Source organism: Dermochelys coriacea, chromosome 8 (genome assembly GCF_009764565.3).
Source record: "Dermochelys coriacea isolate rDerCor1 chromosome 8, rDerCor1.pri.v4, whole genome shotgun sequence".
NCBI classification, from domain to species: Eukaryota; Metazoa; Chordata; order Testudines; family Dermochelyidae; genus Dermochelys; species Dermochelys coriacea.
Genome location: NC_050075.1, coordinates 18,421,296 through 18,440,994, shown reverse-complemented (window position 1 = coordinate 18,440,994; position 19,699 = coordinate 18,421,296).

Here is a 19,699-nt window from a genome sequence, read left to right as displayed (position 1 = left end):
TATAAAGCTTTAACTGTTTGGATCTCACCATCTACTGTCGTTAAATAATTATTGTCTGAGTCCCACATACCATAATCTCCCACAACTGTGAACATTTAAATAGACAAATATCGAAAACAAATGCTTAATAATAAACACTGATATCCATTTAAATTATAAAAAATAATGGATTCTGCCAACCCTGCTTTTGTGCCAGTGCAGCTCCACTGACTTCAGTGGTGCTGCTCTGGATTTACACCAATATAACTGAGAACAAGAATCAGGCCTGCTGCCTGAAGGGAAAATGCCCCAGCACTAAAATGGTGACTTAAAGACACTGGCTTTGAATTTCCCTTCTGATATCAGTGTACTTTGGGCCCATATGGGCTTGGGGGTATTTTTATTGTTAATATTTAATTCCGTTTTTTTGTTTTATAGACTTATATTCCATCAAGTAGTTGGAGGGGGGGAAATCTTCCATGGAAGGTTATAAAATATGTATTTGTTGGAGGACAAGGGGGGCCAGACTAAAACAGCTGCATGAAGCCTGAGCTCTGAGGGGATGGCAGAGTTATTTGCCTCCACTGACCCCCAAAACGTACTAAACTCCCCCCTCAACAAACAAACAAACAGGGTTGCAGAAGATGGACTCTCCAAAAAGAGCTGGACATTTTAAATGAATAGCTCTCTAAGAGGAGTGTTTCCGGTTCTTAACGTGGAGAGACCTCTCAGACTCATAATGGACACGTGGCAGCCAAATCGGGTAGAAATGCCAGGGTTGAAGAAAATCAAATGGCTACCAAGGTGGACATCTGGGAGTTGATCTCTGAGTTTAAGGCCCTGAAAACTGATATAAAGACCAAGTTTCTGGCAGTAAAGAAGGAAGTTACTGACTTGGAAGAGCGAGTCTGTGTTAGGGTTAGCCTAAGGAGAAGCAAGAGAGATGAAGATAGACCTGCGGAGCTCCATGGCACAGAGAGAGAAAGAGGGAAAGACAGAGATGCAACCTAAATTGGATGATACAGGGGGAAAAAGCAAGAAGGAACAAAATCAGTGTTTTCAGGCAGTCCCTTAATTCTGAAGAAGGAAAACCAATCTGGTATGTAAAAACTTTAATTGCAGAGCTGTTAAATCTGAGCTGTCTGGAAGAGGTGAAAGTAAAGAAAGTACATTTGATGGAGCTCCCCCCCCCCCATCTGGCCCTAATAATAGTAGACCCAGAGATCTAATTGTGAAATTTCATCATTATCAGCAGAAAGATTTAATTATGAAAAAAGCCAGAGAGCATTCAGAGCTCACATCAAAGGCAACAGGCTACAATTTTTCCATGACTTCACTGACCTAGCCTTAAAAAAAGAAAAGATATGAGGGAAATTACAGCAGCACTCAGGAGGGGAGATATCCTTTACAGATGGGGATTCCTATTTAAACTCTCATTCAGTTCCAAAATAAGTATAATGCATTAAGAGACCTTAAACAAGACAAAACATATACTCCGGTTGCTTGGGACAGAACTCCCAACCTCAGCCATACAAGAGGATACTCCAGAGGTAGAAACCAAGGATAAAATGCTAGAAAAATCCTGGCAAATGGTGATTCCCAAGAAAAGGAGGATAGATAGGAAAAGAAAAGACAAAAGACTCTTGAACATAGTGACAATAGCAGAAGTGAAGCTGAACCAAAGGACTCGGATACCTGAGAAGTAACAAAGATTATCCAGAAGGGACTTCCTGGGAGTCATCAAGAATGAAAAGTTGTGCGGTAACTACCTTCATGTTAGAAAAAGAAAAAAAACCATGTGAGGTTTGTTTTAATTGGGATGATTATAACTTTGTGATAGCTGTGTTCTGTATTTCCAAAATTAGGGTAAATAAAGGACAAATAAGGGGGGATTGGGTAGGAGTGGTCCAAGGGATGGAGGAGATTGGAGAAAACAGAGAGGGGATGGGAAGGAGCCTTCATGGGGGCAGTGTAAATTTCCTTCATGTAACTCAAAGGGTCAGATAGTAATCTATCCCTAAGGCGAGGATTAAGGTCCCATTGGTGGAAAATGTCTCTCTTTTGGACTGCAAGAGAAGCAGTCCAAGTGTTCATGAGGCATGTATGGGGATTTAGATTTCAGCAAAGCACAATCATTTGGGGACTTATTTATGATATTTTGGTATTTTATTTTTGGATTTAAACTAAGGGGAAGGCAGGAGAGGGGAGGAAACTGGGAAGCAGTGAGGAAATTATTACAAGAAATAGATATGGAAGTTTGCAAATAGAAACCAAACCATATTCAGGCACACAACTGTGAATATACCGTAATTCGAAACAAGAGAGACATTGGCCACACAAGAGTTCATGCAATCACACAGCTAAAGAATCACAATAATTTCAAATTTTTCAATAAGCTAAGTAATTATTCTCAATGGCTCTTCCTCTTAAAATAACATCTTTAAAGTTCAATCTCTCGGACTGTTGAAAAGAACTGCACCCATAAGGAAAGAGATTACACGTTTTATTCACATCCTCATCAGTTATATATTGAAACAGATGTAATGTTAATCTTCAAATCCCAGGCCTAGATTAACCAATGTGCACACTGAGCATTTATATAGGGACCCCATCTGAGGGAGGCCTCTGACCATCAGATTTGGATGTGTAGCATTATGACAGAGGTTCAGTGTCCCTCAGTTTTGGCCCAACCACCTCTCTGTCATGACAGGGGACAGCCAAATGTGAGTGAGTGGCATTATCACCTGGTGCACGGGGTCACAGCACCATTCAGGCTTGGCCTGGCCACCTCTTTGTCATGACAGGGGAGAGGTAGGGGAAACAGCTGGGTCAAATTTGAAGGAAGCTGGGGCCCCCTGATTTCCATCGTGCACAGGGCCATCAAATTCTTTAATCCAGCACTGCTAAATTCTTAATGAAACAGACAAAGTCTGCAGAAATTGGCACCATTACATGGTCAGATCATGCACCATTGGAAGTAATATTCGTTAGCCTAAGACCACTTTTTTTGGAAATGACCTACTTGCTTCTGGAAGACAAAGATTGGGTTACAGCAATTAAAGGGGACATTGTTCAATATTTTCAAATAAATGATAAAGATTAAAAAGTCATCTTCTCTGGGAGGAATGTAAAGTAATTTTTAGGGGGCTGTTGAAAATCAGAGCCTCTCGACTGAAAAAAGAGAGCTCAAGAAAAAATAAAACTAGAACAAGAGATAAAAAGATTATAAGACATTCAAAAAAAAAAGCTAAAAAAAGTATATCAATCATTAATTAATATAAGGGGAAAATTTAATATGTTGATAACAGATGCCACTGAAAAAGACTTTTGGTATACAGGGCAGATAGCTTATCACTTCTATTTCCTTTTCGATAAAACATTAGCTTGAAAGCTTAAAAGGATTCAAAAGCAACATATTATTCCAACAATTAAAAACAATCAGCTACTTATTGTAAAAATCTCTATACCTCAGATACTCCACGTTCTGAAATTATTCAAAAATACCTGGAAGTAGCAGGCTTGTCAAAAATAAACAAAATTGATAAAGATACTTTAGGTTAAAAAAAATAGAAGAAGAAAATCTTAGAGGCAATAGCAAGCATGAAAAGTGGTAAAACTCCAGGACCTGATGGCTTTCCATCTGCATTTTATAAGGTATTTAAGGAAGCATTAGTGAGTCCCTTGAGAACTACTTTCAATGCTATTCTGTTAGGGGAAGAAGTTCCACAACCTATAAACAAAGTTGGAAAGGACCTTACTTGTGCGGTTCTTATAGGCCCATATCACTGCTGGATCATGACAAAGATTTTAGCAAAAATACTAGCTAGCTGATTGCAGTCTGTGCTCTGAGTATATATAAATCCAGATCAAAATAGATTCATTAAGGAGAGAAAACTATCAGATAATATTTGGAGAGTACCTGGAATCATCCACAATGCCAGATCAGAAAAAATATCCATTTATTTTATCATCACTTGATGCAGAGAAAGCTTTTGATGAAACAAAGTTCCACTCAATTCTAAGTTCTATCCCATATGCACATTGGGCCCCCGGTCCTTAAACAGATAAGTGTTCTCTTCATTAACCCAAAAGTAGCTCTGCAAGTTAATGGAGTTAAATCTCCCCTACTGGAATTATGCAGAAGGACTAGGCAGGGATGTCCATTGTTGCCTTTACTTTTTGCATTGGCCATGGAGCCTTTTGTACACAGAATACAGAACAATGACTATCACAGGAATAAAACTTGCAGGAACACAAAAGAAAATAGCTATATATGCAGATGATATATTATTTTTATCTAAACCAAATATTTCCTTAAAATTAGTATCTAAAGAAATCCATGTCTTTGGGAAAGCCTCTGTATTTAAAGTCAATAATACCAAATCTGAAATGCTAGCTATAAATTTGCCAGACTCGTAGGAGTAATTCGTCCAGAAAACATTTGGGTACAAATAGGCAACAAATCCTGTAAGGGACATGGAAATTCAAATCTCAAACCTAGGAGAGCTCTATAATTTAAATTTCAAACTACTACTGCTGCAAATGAAAAAGATCTACAGTGGTGGGGGAAGTGTACAATTGTTTGGTTGGGAAGAATAGCCACAGTCAAAATGAAAATTTTGCCAAAGATATCTATCTTGTTTCAAAATCTTTCTGTAATCACCCCAGATAAAACCATGGCAGGAATACAGAGGAAGATGTTAGAACATACATGGAATAAAAAAAACCCAAGAGTGAATGCACATACTTTGTACAGATCCATTAAACGGGGTATATTAGCTGTTCCAAATATTCTATGGTATTATCAAGCCAGCTAGGTCAAGACTAGTGAACTGGGGTGCTCTAACCCAGCCAAACACTGGGTCTTTAAATCAACAAGAAATTGTGGCAGTGTAAAGGTTGCTAGGCTACCATGAATTCATAAAAACATTATGCCCTCTAGAAATGTATACACATCCTTTAGCATAGGCTACTCGATGGGTCTGGAATAGAACTAGAGATATGTTCTTTCTCCTTCCCAATGACACGCATTGTAAATAATCTATATCTTAACCCAAATCACAAACCAGAGAGCTTCTAAAGATTGGGAAAGCCATGGAATACAAATAGTTGCTGAGCTATTCAGTAAAGAAACCTTTTTAACATATTTAGAGATCAAAACTAACTTCAGCTGGCCCACTCCCCCATGATATCAGTGCTTTTAAGTTAGGGAATTACATTTCTTAACTCTCTAGAAAAGTTTATTCTTATACAGAAAGCTAACTTTAATAGAAGTGGTGTTTGGTCAATAAGGAAACAATTATAACTAAGTTATAGCAATCTTTGCAGAGAACTTTCTAACCATAAAAAAAGTCCATATGTGATATGCTGGGGAAAGGATCTGGACAGAAAAATTTCCTCCAGAGGAATGGATCTGATCAGTAATCTCAGTCTGTATCACAATAAGAAAAACCCTCCCATGACTTCCTAGCAAAAATGGTCACACAAAAAGAAATGAAGAATTAATCTTTCATCTGCTAATAGCTGCAAGGCTACTGATAGCCTCTCACTGGAAAAATAAAAATAGTCCAACTTTAAAGGAATGATTCAAAAACAACAGGAAGTTGTTGTTATGGAAAATGTAAAGCATCAATTACAAACCCAGCAAAATAGACTGAGGACAAATAGTTACTTAGATATTTGGTTACCATTTATTCAGTATTCAAAGTACATTTGCCTGCAAAAATAACCACCATATCTGTCCAATTTGGGGGGAATATTAACATTTGATAGACGTGCCTGGTCTGTTAAATCAGAGATTTCATTCAATTTAATAAAATCACTACAAACAATGCCATGAGTGTTGTAATAATACTCACCTGCAGTATGGGTGTTAACTACATCCTGTTAATAGAGAAAGCTGGTGACTGTGTTACAATATAATGTCTCTTTAAACAAAAGCTTACTGTTGTAGTGATTGTTTTGTTTCTGATATTTACACGGCAAGGATTTGTAAACCTGTTAAAATGTCCTAAATAAATAGTAAAAGAAAAAAAGTGCACTTGTTTCCTTAAGAGATCAGAAATGCGGTATCTAAAATTTAATTGGTTTCAGAGTAGCAGCCATGTTAGTCTGTATTCGCAAAAAGAAAAGGAGTACTTGTGGCACCTTAGAGACTAACAAATTTATTTGAGCATAAGCTTTCGTGAGCTACAGCTCACTTCATCAGATGCATTTGGTGGAAAATACAGAGGGGAGATTTATATACACACACAGAGACCATGAAACAATGGGTTTTATCATACACACTGTAAGGAGAGTGATCACTTAAGATGAGCCATCACCAGCAGCAGGGGGGGGGAAAGGAGGAAAACCTTCCATGGTGACAAGCAAGGTAGGCCATTTCCAGCAGTTAACAAGAACATCTGAGGAACAGTGGGGGATGGGGTGGGGGGGAGAAATAACATGGGGAAATAGTTTTACTTTGTGTAATGACTCATCCATTCCCAGTCTCTATTCAAGCCTAAATTAATTGTATCCAGTTTGCAAATTAATTCCAATTCAGCAGTCTCTCGTTGGAGTCTGTTTTTGAAGTTTTTTTGTTGAAGGATAGCCACCCTCAGGTCTGTAATCGAGTGACCGGAGAGATTGAAGTGTTCTCCAACTGGTTTTTGAATGTTATAATTCTTGACGTCTGATTTGTGTCCATTTATTCTTTTACGTAGAGATTGTCCAGTTTGACCAATGTACATGGCAGAGGGGCATTGCTGGCACATGATGGCATATATCACATTGTTAGATTCGCAGGTGAACGAGCCTCTATAGTGTGGCTGATGTGATTAGGCCCTATGATGCTGTCCCCTGAATAGATATGTGGACAGAGTTGGCAACGGGCTTTGTTGCAAGGATAGGTTCCTGGGTTAGTGGTTCTGTTGTGTGGTGTGTGGTTGCTGGTGAGTATTTGCTTCAGGTTGGGGGGCTGTCTGTAAGCAAGGACTGGCCTGTCTCCCAAGATCTGTGAGAGTGATGGGTCGTCCTTCAGGATAGGTTGTAGATCCTTGATGATACGTTGGAGAGGTTTTAGTTGGGGGCTGAAGGTGATGGCTAGTGGCGTTCTGTTCTTTTCTTTGTTGGGCCTGTCCTGCAGTAGGTGACTTCTGGGTACTCTTCTGGCTCTGTCAATCTGTTTCTTCACTTCAGCAGGTGGGTATTGTAGTTGTAAGAATTCATGATAGAGATCTTGTAGGTGTTTGTCTCTGTCTGAGGGGTTGGAGCAAATGCGGTTATATCATAGAGCTTGGCTGTAGACAATGGATCGTGTGGTATGATCTGGATGAAAGCTAGAGGCATGTAGGTAGGAATAGCGGTCAGTAGGTTTCCGATATAGGGTGGTGTTTATGTGACCATCGCGTATTAGCACCATAGTGTCCAGGAAGTGGATCTCTTGTGTAGACTGGTCGAGGCTGAGGTTGATGGTGGGATGGAAATTGTTGAAATCATGGTGGAATTCCTCAAGGGCTTCTTTTCCATGGATCCAGATGATGAAGATGTCATCAATGTAGCGCAAGTAGAGTAGGGGCATTAGGGGACGAGAGCTGAGGAAGTGTTGTTCTAAGTCAGCCATAAAAATGTTGGCATACTGTGGGGCCATGCGGGTACCCATCGCAGTGCCGCTGATTTGAAGGTATACATTGTCCCCAAATGTGAAATAGTTATGGGTGAGGACAAAGTCATAAAGTTCAGCCACCAGGTTAGCCGGGACATTATTGGGGATTCTGTTCCTGACAGCTTGTAGTCCATCTTTGTGTGGAATGTTGGTGTAGAGGGCTTCTACATCCATAGTGGCTAGGATGGTGTTTAATTTAATTTAAATTTAATTGCGTTTTAAAAGGCATATCATTTACCCAAGAGTACGGCAGCTCCTGCTCTCTTTTCCCCGATACAGATGCATAACAGGCAGTTTGGGGGATTATTTTTAGTTGATTTAGGGCTGGTGAGAGGTAGCAGACTGGTGGCTCTGGAGACAAAAGACATCTACTTGCCTACAGAATAGTTAGAGGAAAAACAGCAGCAGTGCCAGCGTCCTCCACACCCCACACTGCCCTACAGACACTGTACATCAGAGGTGAACATTTACAATTGCCCAGTAACACAGGGTGGGAGTGGCTGTCCAACACCATAACCCACATGCCTGAACTAAGGGTAAACAATCATACAGGTCAGGAGGTAAAGGTAATAGGAGAATGTAGGCAGAATCAGACAGGATAAGTTGCCATGTAAGGCCTGTGATGCAAAGAATCAAGAAGCAATGAGCTTGAATCCAAATCTCAGCTCTGAACACTCCTGTACTGATGGGAAGTTCATGGGCAGGTCTGAATTTTGCAGGATGGGGATTGTTATTTAGACTCTGACTATATATTAAAGTTTTATATTGCTGCCTATCCCCATAGTATCTGAATGTCTTCCCGGTAAAAGCAATAGCAATAGCATAATCCCAAGTGGACTTTGTGGTGTATGCTCGTGCCTTCTTTTATGTCTTGCACAGAAATGAGTGCACTGTCGGCACTGAACAAAGATAATTAATCATCATCTCTAGTTTTAAGAGACAGAAAGAAAAGTCAGATGGAGACAGGGAGAGGATTAAAGACGCAGTTATGTGATTTATGTGATAAAACAATGAGTGGAGATAGGCTTTTTTATTTTTTTTTTAAGATCAGTGGTCTTGATCTGTCTAACATTTATTTACATCTCCAGACTTTGCAGTGAAACTGGAATAAACTCACCTTTCTGCCTCAGTTTCAGGTCTGCCTTTGAGAGACAGGGAATGGCACTGACATACAATGTCAGCGATCCAGGTCCTCCATTAATTCCTGGGGCAATGATGCTCATGGCCCATTTCATCAGGAACCAAGGTGGGTGGTAATGTGTTTTCCATGTTAATGCATGTGCACGTGCATCAAACCCATCTGCCACATGGATCCAGCTGGAAATATGGGACTCACTTACATGCCCGATTTGCATGGGGAAGGAGGGAAGAAATGCACATCCTCTCTGCCATAAAGAGTTAGCGCACCTTATTCCATTTACCAAATGGCTGTTTAATGCAGGGCCCCTTTGAGACTGATTTGCCACTGTCTTGAACCTTCTGCTCTTGTTCATACCTGTGCAAAGTGCATTTCAAATGCTACCAAATCAGTATTCCCCACCACACCTGTAATACACCCCCTTTGCATAGGTGTGAATGACCATGGATAGTGAAAGGCTATGGTCAAACAGTGCCGTAGGTAAGACTGAATCTGGGACTCTTCCCATCAAAGCAATAAAGATATGGGGATATTCGTGTACTGCTCTCTAAAGGTGCTCCCTATTTTTTTACTTTCACAGCTGATCTCCCCTTATGCTGGCCCTGGGTTAGAGCTGTCCTTTAAAGCTTTAGGAGCTTAGATGCTGAAAGGTGAGCTCTTTGGGGAAAACTTTTCTTTTTGTGTTGTCCGCAAAAGGGAAGAATCTTTCCTCTGAATCTCCACCATCATCACCTTCCTTGAACTGGACAGAGATCCCACCTCTCCCCTATGGCCAATCCCACCTCCTTCCTGTGTATCCCGTAAACACATCTTCCTGGTGCCTAATGTAGAAAATGCCTCTGACAAAGATGCCACCTCCCTTACATCCAGCAGAGACTCCAGACATCACCTCCCTTGTACCCCATATAGCCTCATCAGCCTCCCTTTGCACTAGGGGAAGGAGAGGCTTGGCTATTTGTCTGTCTGTTTCTACTTTTCTAATGCCTCCATCACCCTAGTCTCTAAGCAGTAGATAAAACTAGAAAAGAAAACTCAACCAGAGAAGAACAGCAGATAAAATGAAATAAGACAGTCCCCTGGGCACCCATTAAGTGGGGGGGAGGACAATCAGGATACATGGAAGCAGAGCTGTTTCTCGCCCTACGCTTTGCCTGGCTCCAATGGCCTAATTGCTTACAGCGCTGACCCTGCTATATTTTCATCCTTTGCCTGTGATACTTCAGTATGTATCCAAGCAAGCAAGCAAACACAAAGAGCAGAAGAAAGTTCCTAGCACGGCTCTTACATTTCGGCTGGTCTCTGGATGCTGACTGCCAGCCCCTCTCAGTGTGACAGAGGAGAAACAAGTCATCCAGACCACCAGGGATCACATTTGCTGTTGCCTCGTCATTAGCCATCACTCTCACTTTTGAAGCTTGCCAAACAATGACAAATGCCTGGCACTGGGGGAATTCAAGTGAGGACATCTCTTGTGTTTGTGTTAACATTGGTTCCACCACCCCACCACCCTCATCCCCATGAAGGAGAGACAGGGGAAGGAATAAGAAGGAGGGCTGGGATAATGGTAATAAACAGGAAAGGGGGAAAGAGAGGAGATCAAACAGGAAGAGACTGGTTAGCGAGAAGAAGAGAGTCCTGATTAACAGCCACCCATTCCAGTGCCTGCCTGGATTCCCACCACACACCAGTCCGTTGCAAAAGGGACTGTGCTGACATCCCAAATAGACTCTTCTATTTTCAGGGTTTTAGGACTCAGGTGTAAAAATTCAGTCTAGGATGTTTCTTGCTAAATCTGGCCTCAAGCATGTGTGCAGCTCGTTTGCATTTTGTATGGTTCACCAATCTATTGCTCATGAAAGCTTGAGAGCCCTGGTGACAGAGATACTATAATTTAACCATAGACCAGATATAGCACAGGAAAAAAACAGTACAAACTTCTCCCATCAACAGCCCTCAGTCCTAACCAGAAACGGGAAAAGAACAGTTTCCACAGCTCATTTGGTCCTTGGCTTCTCTGCCCCTCCAGTGTACCCCATATACCCTCCCTTTGCTTTAGGGGAAGGACAGACTAAAAACTGGACTGAGACCACCACCCCCCCAGTGATCTGAAGCTAAGCTTGTGGGCACTATAGAAATGCTTAAGACAGAAAGACTGCAGACTCCGGTCATGCTGGCAATTGAACAGCCTTCAAATCATAGCAGCTTTCAGCCCCAACTGAACTTGAACTCCTGCCCAAGTGCTATACAGCTCCATACCCCAACACCAGTTCCCTAAGGCTAAGCCATAACCATCTAGCTGGTTGTATAATGTGGATAAAAACAAACCAAGCAATAAACAGAAGTTATAATGTTTTTCAGCTGCTTTTATACGTTCCTACTGTATTACTTAAAAAGAGGATTGTTGGGTTTTTATTTTATTTTGGGGGGGGGGGAATTGCAGGCACTTATTCCATGATGCGGTAATGTTTATGGACTAATCTGTTTTGGCGTTTGGGAAAAAACAAACCTATTTTGAAACAGCTGAGATATCAAACTTTAAATATCATCTTCTGCTTCTGACCCGGTACATCTTTTTTTCCCCTGTTCTCAGAGCTACTGAAGGAATATTTAACACATCAATCTTCAACAGAAGAACACAGCAATTACATCTGGAGAAGGCCTGGTAGGCTGAAATCCTGGCCCCTTTGAAGTCGATGGCAAAACTCCACTGACTCCAGTGTAACCAGGATTTTACCCATAGTCTGTTTCCCCCAATCCCTCAGCCAATGCAGGACAACTTTTGACAGTTTATTTAAATTATTATACTGTGACATTATCCAGGGGAACTGGAGATGGGATACAGTCTTTTGTCCAGATTGTCCAGTCAAATTCAGCCAAGTTTATATGAAATGAGTTTAGTTGTCCTTATGCAGTTCCCTTAGGATGGGCATCTCACAAAAATCCACCACCATAAAATGGTAGTTATAACAACGCCTTGGTCATCTCAGCAAAGAGGCCAAATACTGAATATGGCACAGACATTGAACTATCCTCTTATCCCTAAGGTTAGTTCCTATAATTCAGGGTTGAGGCACATGGGCTAGAGTGTAGGGGAAACCAACACTGCTACTGCTGAGGCTGCACCTCTTCTATGGATAGACAATATCAGTCTCCAGGTCCAACAATCTGATACTTTTCCTGGGCACAGCAAACATTTCTGAAAAAATATATTATGAAATAGTAAAAGCAAGATGCTTCACAGAATAAGAGACTCTTAAGAGCCAATTCTTGAACCTGGGTGAAAAAGGAGCAACTGCAAAAATTCACATGCATCTATTCCAGCAACAATGTATATATGCAAAGAGCTGTGCAAATCCTCAGCTTGGACCTGCAGAGGTCAGTTTGCACAACCACATGACTGAAGTTTTTTGCAGGTATGGAGGGTGCAATGCACATTTTTCCAGTATACCCATTGCATTGAAGGGCAGTGGATGCATGTGCATTTTTGCAGGTGTGCCAGGTTTGAAATTTTGTCCCTAAGAGAAAGAACATTGAGTGTCAAATTTAGACTTACTGTAAATGGATGCGACTCCATGGATTTCAGTGCCTAATTTTCACACACATTTATTTATATTATACGTGCAAACTGGATATTTATGAATGCAAATGGCCAGTGCAACAAGTAAATCAGCATTTATGTTTGCAAATACTCTATTTGTGTGTGCAATCACAGTAACTGTAGAAGTACATTTGAAAATTTTAGCATTGAGAGGGAAGAAGATGAAGTAAGAATGGATACAGCCGTGGGTAGGAGAATGTATATAAGGAGTGAGGGCGGTGTGGATACTAGTCTAATAGGTTATACTGGATGTAGAATGACTGTGCCTAATAGGGTACAAAATGTGAGCGAGGCCAAACAGCAAAAATTAAGAAGTTTGTACACCAATGCGAGGAGTCTAGGTAACAAAATGGAGGAACTAGAGCTACTGGTGCAGGAAGTGAAACCAGATATTATAGGGATAACAGAAACATGGTGGAATAGTAGTCATGACTGGACTACAGGTATTGAAGGGTATGTGCTCTTTAGGAAAGACAGAAACAAAGGTAAAGGGGGTGGAGTAGCATTGTATATCAATGATGAGGTAGAATGTAAAGAAATAAGAAGCGATGCAATGGATAAGACAGAGTCTGTCTGGGCAAAAATTACATTGGGGAAGAAAACTAGTAAAGCTTCTCCTACGATAGTGCTTGGGGTGTGCTATAGACCTCCGGGATCTAATTTGGATATGGATACAGCCCTTTTTAATGTCTTTAATAAAGTAAATACTAATCAAAAATGCGTGATCATGGGAGACTTTAACTTCCCAGATATAGATTGGAGGACCAGTGCTAGTAATAATAATAGGGCTCAGATTTTCCTAGATGCGATAGCTGATGGATTCCTTCATCAAGTAGTTGCTGAACCGACTAGAGGGGATGCCATTTTAGATTTAATTTTGGTGAGTAGCAAGGACCTCATAGAAGAAATGGTTGTAGGGGACAATCTTGGCTCAAGTGATCATGAGCTAATTCAGTTCAAACTAAATGGAAGGATTAACAAAAATAAATCTGCAACTAGGGTTTTTGATTTCAAAAGGGCTGACTTTCAAAAATTAAGGAAATTAGTTAGGGAAGTGGATTGGACTGAAGAACTTATGGATCTAAAGGTAGAGGAGGCCTGGGATTACTTTAAATCAAAACTGCAGAAGCTATCGGAAGCCTGTATCCCAAGAAAGGGGAAAAAATTCATAGGAAGGAGTTGTAGACCAAGCTGGATGAGCAAGCATCTTAGAGAGGTGATTAAGAAGAAGCAGAAAGCATACAGGGAGTGAAAGATGGGAGGGATCAGCAAGGAAAGCTACCTAATTGAGGTCAGAACATGTAGGGATCAAGTGAGACAGGCTAAAAGTCGAGTAGAGTTGGACCTTGCAAAGGGAATTAAAACCAATAGCAAAAGGTTCTATAGCCATATAAATAAGAAGAAAACTAAAAAGGAAGAAGTGGGGCCGCTTAACACTGAGGATGGAGTGGAGGTTAAAGATAATCTAGGCATGGCCCAATATCTAAACAAATACTTTGCCTCAGTCTTTAATAAGGCTAAAGAGGATCTTGGGGATAATGGTAGCATGACAAATGGGAAGGAGGATATAGAGGTAGATATTACCATATCAGAGGTAGAAGCGAAACTGAAACATCTTAATGGGACTAAATCAGGGGGCCCAGATAATCTTCATCCAAGAATATTAAAGGAATTGGCACCTGAAATTGCAAGCCCATTAGCAAGAATTTTTAATGAATCTGTAAACTCAGGAATAGTACCGAATGATTGGAGAATTGCTAATATAGTTCCTATTTTTAAGAAAGGAAAAAAAAGTGACCCGGGTAACTACAGGCCAGTTAGTTTGACATCTGTAGTATGCAAGGTCCTGGAAAAAATTTTGAAGGAGAAATTAGTTAAGGACATTGAAGTCAATGGTAAATGGGACAAAATGCAACATGGTTTTACAAAAGGTAGATCGTGCCAAACCAACCTAATCTCCTTTTTTGAAAAAGTAACAGATTTTTTAGATAAAGGAAATGCAGTGGATCTAATTTACCTAGATTTCAGTAAGGCATTTGATACCGTGCCACATGGGGAATTATTAGTTAAATTGGAGAAGATGGGGATCAATATGAACATCTAAAGGTGGATAAGGAATTGGTTAAAGGGGAGACTGCAATGGGTCCTACTGAAAGGCGAACTGTCAGGTTGGAGGGAGGTTACCAGTGGAGTTCCTCAGGGATCGGTTTTGGGACCAATCTTATTTAATCTTTTTATTACTGACCTTGGCACAAAAAGTGGGAGTGTGCTAATAAAGTTTGCAGATGATACAAAGCTGGGAGGTATTGCCAATTCGGAGAAGGATCGGGATATTATACAGGAGGATCTGGATTACCTTGTAAACTGGAGTAATAGTAATAGGATGAAATTTAATAGTGAGAAGTGTAAGGTTATGCATTTAGGGATTAATAACAAGAATTTTAGCTATAAGTTGGGGACGCATCAATTAGAAGTAACGGAAGAGGAGAAGGACCTTGGAGTATTGGTTGATCATAGGATGACTACGAGCTGCCAATGTGATATTGCTGTGAAAAAAGCTAATGCGGTTTTGGGATGCATCAGGAGAGGCATTTCCAGTAGGGATAAGGAGGTTTTAGTACCGTTATACAAGGCACTGGTGAGACCTCACCTAGAATACTGTGTGCAGTTCTGGTCTCCCATGTTTAAAAAGGATGAATTCAAACTGGAGCAGGTACAGAGAAGGGCTACTAGGATGATCCGAGGAATGGAAAACTTGTCTTATGAAAGGAGACTTAAAGAGCTTGGCTTGTTTAGCCTAACTAAAAGAAGGTTGAGGGGAGATATGATTGCTCTCTATAAATATATCAGAGGGATAAATACAGGAGAGGGAGAGGAATTATTTCAGCTCAGCACCAATGTGGACACAAGAACAAATGGGTATAAACTGGCCACCAGGAAGTTTAGACTTGAAATCAGACGAAGGTTTTTAACCATCAGAGGAGTGAAGTTTTGGAATAGCCTTCCAAGGGAAGCAGTGGGGGCAAAAGATCAATCTGGCTTTAAGATTCTACTCGATAAGTTTATGGAGGAGATGGTATGATGGGATAATGGGATTTTGGTAAGTAATTGATCTTTAAATATTCAGGGTAAATAGGCCAAATCCCCTGAGATGGGATATTAGATGGATGGGATCTGAGTTACTATAGAAAATTCTTTCCTGGGTATCTGGCTGGTGAATCTTGCCCATATGCTCAGGGTTTAGCTGATTGCCATATTTGGGGTAGGGAAGGAATTTTCCTCCAGGGCAGATTGGAGAGGCCCTGGAGGTTTTTCGCCTTCCTCTGTAGCATGGGGCATGGTTGACTTGAGGGAGGCTTCTCTGCTCCTTGAAGTCTTTGAACCATGATTTAAGGACTTCAATAGCTCAGATATGGGTGAGGTTTTTCATAGGAGTGGGTGGGTGAGATTCTGTGGCCTGCGCTGTGCAGGAGGTCGGACTAGATGATCAGAATGGTCCCTTCTGACCTTAGTATCTATGAATCTATGAATCTATGAATCTAAAATTAAGCCCTGAGCCTATATCACATACAAAGGAGGATGCTGTTTACATGAAGCAAAGAGGATGGGGTATCTATACTGGGTTCAAGGGAGATATAAGCCAGGTGACATCCCAAAAGTATGTCAGGAATTTGTCATTCTGAATCCCATCATGAGTGCCTAGGCACAATGGGATTTTCACTTGGAAGTTCCTTTGCTGTGCATCCAGTAGTTGCTTAGGTCTTTCACTCTAAAGTATTTCTTGGCTTGTTCTAGTGGGTTTGATTTCTAAGCACAACATTTTTTAATGTAGTTTCTGTTGTTTGAATTATGCAGTGTATGCAGGCGAGCTCTGTGTACCATTGTCCCACAGGTAACTCGAAAAGAAAATTTCAAATGCCAGAGATGAAAGGGATGTTCTTCTGTCTCCCATAAATACTGCAGTTTCTACTTATGGCTCTGTGCATTTGAAAGGCAGGAACATCTACAATCCGCTTTCTTATCTTTTCTTTTTAGAACACATAACTCAGGGAAGCCCAAATATATTAGTGTCTTATCAGTTTTCACTTGCCTTTTGTGTTTTCATGTGGATCATAGCTTCAGGTGATTCCCAGGGAACAGATGTTTTATTGAAAGCCTGACCCTGAGCATGTGCTGCTGGTACCAGCTTTTTTCTCCCATCTTCCCTCAGCCCCATGATTTACTCCCCTGGCTCTTCAGAAGTGACATTAAGAAGCAATGGTGAGGGCAGCTAAAACCAACTGCAGTAAAATGGTGGGAAGCTGTAAGGAAGTGGTTTTATGTGAGGGTCTCAAAAGAGAGTTTCAGCCTAGGCCATGCTCAGCTTCTAGCACCTCACCAAGACACAGGACTGTTCTTCCTCCTGTCCATCCAGACCCCTGCGGTACACATTTTGGCAGTGGGGCTAGTGTGCACGAGGCATCTATGGACTTTCAAATCAAGATCAACAGGTGCACTTATAATATGTGTATGCTCCTGCTGTACTGCAAAGCACCACTTTTTTGCATGCAAATTGGGCAATTAGGCATGCAAACAAGCACTTAGACAAAGATCCATTGCATATGTGCAAATGCTCATTTGCACAGACAAATGCAGAGTTGTACCAGCACAACAGATGCTCCTACTGTGATCTACTCTACAGATTTGACCCAGAGGGTATGTCTTCACTGAAATTAGACACCCATGGCTGGGCCAGGCAGGCTGACTTCGTCCCCCAGGGTCAAATTAATACCTGGGGTAACAAGAGAGTTATACCAGAGATTGATTTTTTCTGAGATGTTCAGAATAGGACAGTTATTTTTCGTGTGTGCATCAGACTTTTCAGCACCTATCTGAACAGAACTTCTCAAACTGCTGAGTTCTAGTCTCTATTCTTCAGTACTCAATCTATATCTTTACTAAGACCATGTTCTTCCACAGTGTAAGTCAGTCTTTTCCCCCTCCTTCAGAAAAACTGCTATAACTTTACTAAAAAGAAAAGGGGTACTTGTGGCACCTTAGAGACTACCAAATTTATGTGAGCTACAGCTACAGCTCACTTCATCGGATGCATTCAGTAGCTTTATTGTTATTTCTCAGAATCTCTCATGTCACAGCTGGACAGCATCTGACTCCAGTATCACCCAGTGAAATCAAATGGATACATGTCTTGAGCACTGTAATATCATATACAATATCAATTTAAACCTCACATTGCAATGGCTCTAAATCCTTTATTTTTCCCCTTTGTCTAAGCATTACAGGACCCAATTCTTAAATCTGGCCCACCATGCTTGGCAAAGGATCCAATGTGGCTGCACAATACCTTTTCTGTTCCCAGAATTTAGGGGCTGCCAGAGCATTTGAACTATTCTAACTTAAGCCAGCTAGTAACAGCCTCTGAGGGTACACCCATAACACACACAGTACACTGATGTTCTATGCTCTCCCCACTCACAACCGGAGATTCTCAGCTCCCTGCCAGAATGACACACAAGGCTGAGGACCTGGCCCCCAAATCTTGCTGCCTAGCACGGTATTCCTTACTCAGGTAACCCTTTTGTTAACTTTAGTGCTCAAAGACGTGTTATACACGTGTAAACGGGGACACATGTAAACTTACAAAACTCTCATGCTGTAAACATGAAGAAGAAAAATCAAAAGTCTTCCAGTAAACCCACCAGCCTTGCTGCTCCTTTTGCATTTAGTTCACCTAACTCATGCAAGATTGAAATCCTAGTAAATGCTGACAGTGTGATTGGCCTTCCCATCCACTCCCTGCTCCCCTCTCTCCAGAACAGAGGTGCTCACCTGCAAGCATATACATTCTGAGTTATGTGAAGCCAGACCCAGGCGGTTCTGTTGAAATTACAAAACATTATATTTTTAAATAGATGCTGAATTGTTTAGTGCCTTTGCACTGTCCAAATGCTGTGTTCTTTTGGTAGTTGATGACTTGGTTTATCTCCCAGCTCTTTTGTTATGACAGTCAGTAAATGGAGAGATATTGCACTCCTCAACAATTTATAAATAATAACCTACATTAAGGATCATGCTCAACCATGAGTTTGGGTTACAAATCAGGCAGTGAGAGAGGTGAAGACCTTTAGCTTACCTCCTGGAGGAAATGCCTGGCTCTGGATTTCTCTCAGGTGCTTAGACTGGAAGGCTTCATGGCCATTTGCTTCTTTATCACCTGGAACACAACAACCGTTTCCAAACATGGATCCACGAGCTATTGGATCAGCTCTCCGTTTTCCAATGGGCACCTCAAGATAATAAACTAATAGTAGTATTTATTATTTATAGCGTGTCTACAAAGAGAAGCTATTGTGAAATAAGCCAGGTTGTGAAAGAGTGCAATAGCTATTCCACAGTAACTCTCCATGTGGACACTTTTATTCCACACTAACAGCCACACTTTATGTGGCTTAGATTAGTCCACTCTTAATGCAAAACGAGAGTGTCCACAGGAGGCGCTAATGTGGAATACCTATTCCAGGCTATCTTCCTGCATAGACTAGCCCTTAGAAGGCACGTATTTAAGGCAGCATGGATGGTTTAAAGAAGGGGTCCCAGAGCTGGAGTTCAAGCCCTTAGAATTCTGGAGTTCTAATCCTGGTTCTACCACTGTGCAGCCTTGGACCAGTCACATCAACCCTCTGTGTCAGTTTTCCCATCTGTATGAGGAGGCTTTAGCATTTTCCTACTTCCCAGTGATGTTATAGGGACACATTCATTAATGCTGGTCCAATATTTCGACTCCGCAAAGAGCTCTATAGTTTGTTAATTATTGGCATCATTGTTATTCTTACTTTTGCCTCCTGGAAACACTCTACAAACTTTAATTAATTAACCCTCACAACATCTGTCAGAGAAGGGAGGTAAATATTCAGATGAGAGAGAATTCAAAGTATTTGTTTGTTGTAAACTTTGACAGTGCACTGAAGCTAACATTTTCCAACCTGGGCCTTAAAGCTGGCCTGCTAAATCCATATGCACTAAATATAAGTGGTCTGATTATGAGCTCTGCTGAGCATCCGTACATCCAGTTCATGTCAATAAGGAAAGACCAGTACTCAGTACCTTTGAAAATCAAGCCACTTTTATTTTGAAGTGCAACTATAGACTTAGAAGGATTCACTTTAGTCACCCAGGTTGGAAAATTTTAGACTATGTCAATAACATTTTTAATAGTCAGTCTAGATTATGTAGCATTATTGCTGCTTTAAAATGCTCCATTCATTTAAAAAATAATCAAATCTTTTCATCTCCTTTGGCATATTGCTTCCCCCCATAAAATAGAAAAGAATTTTATAAG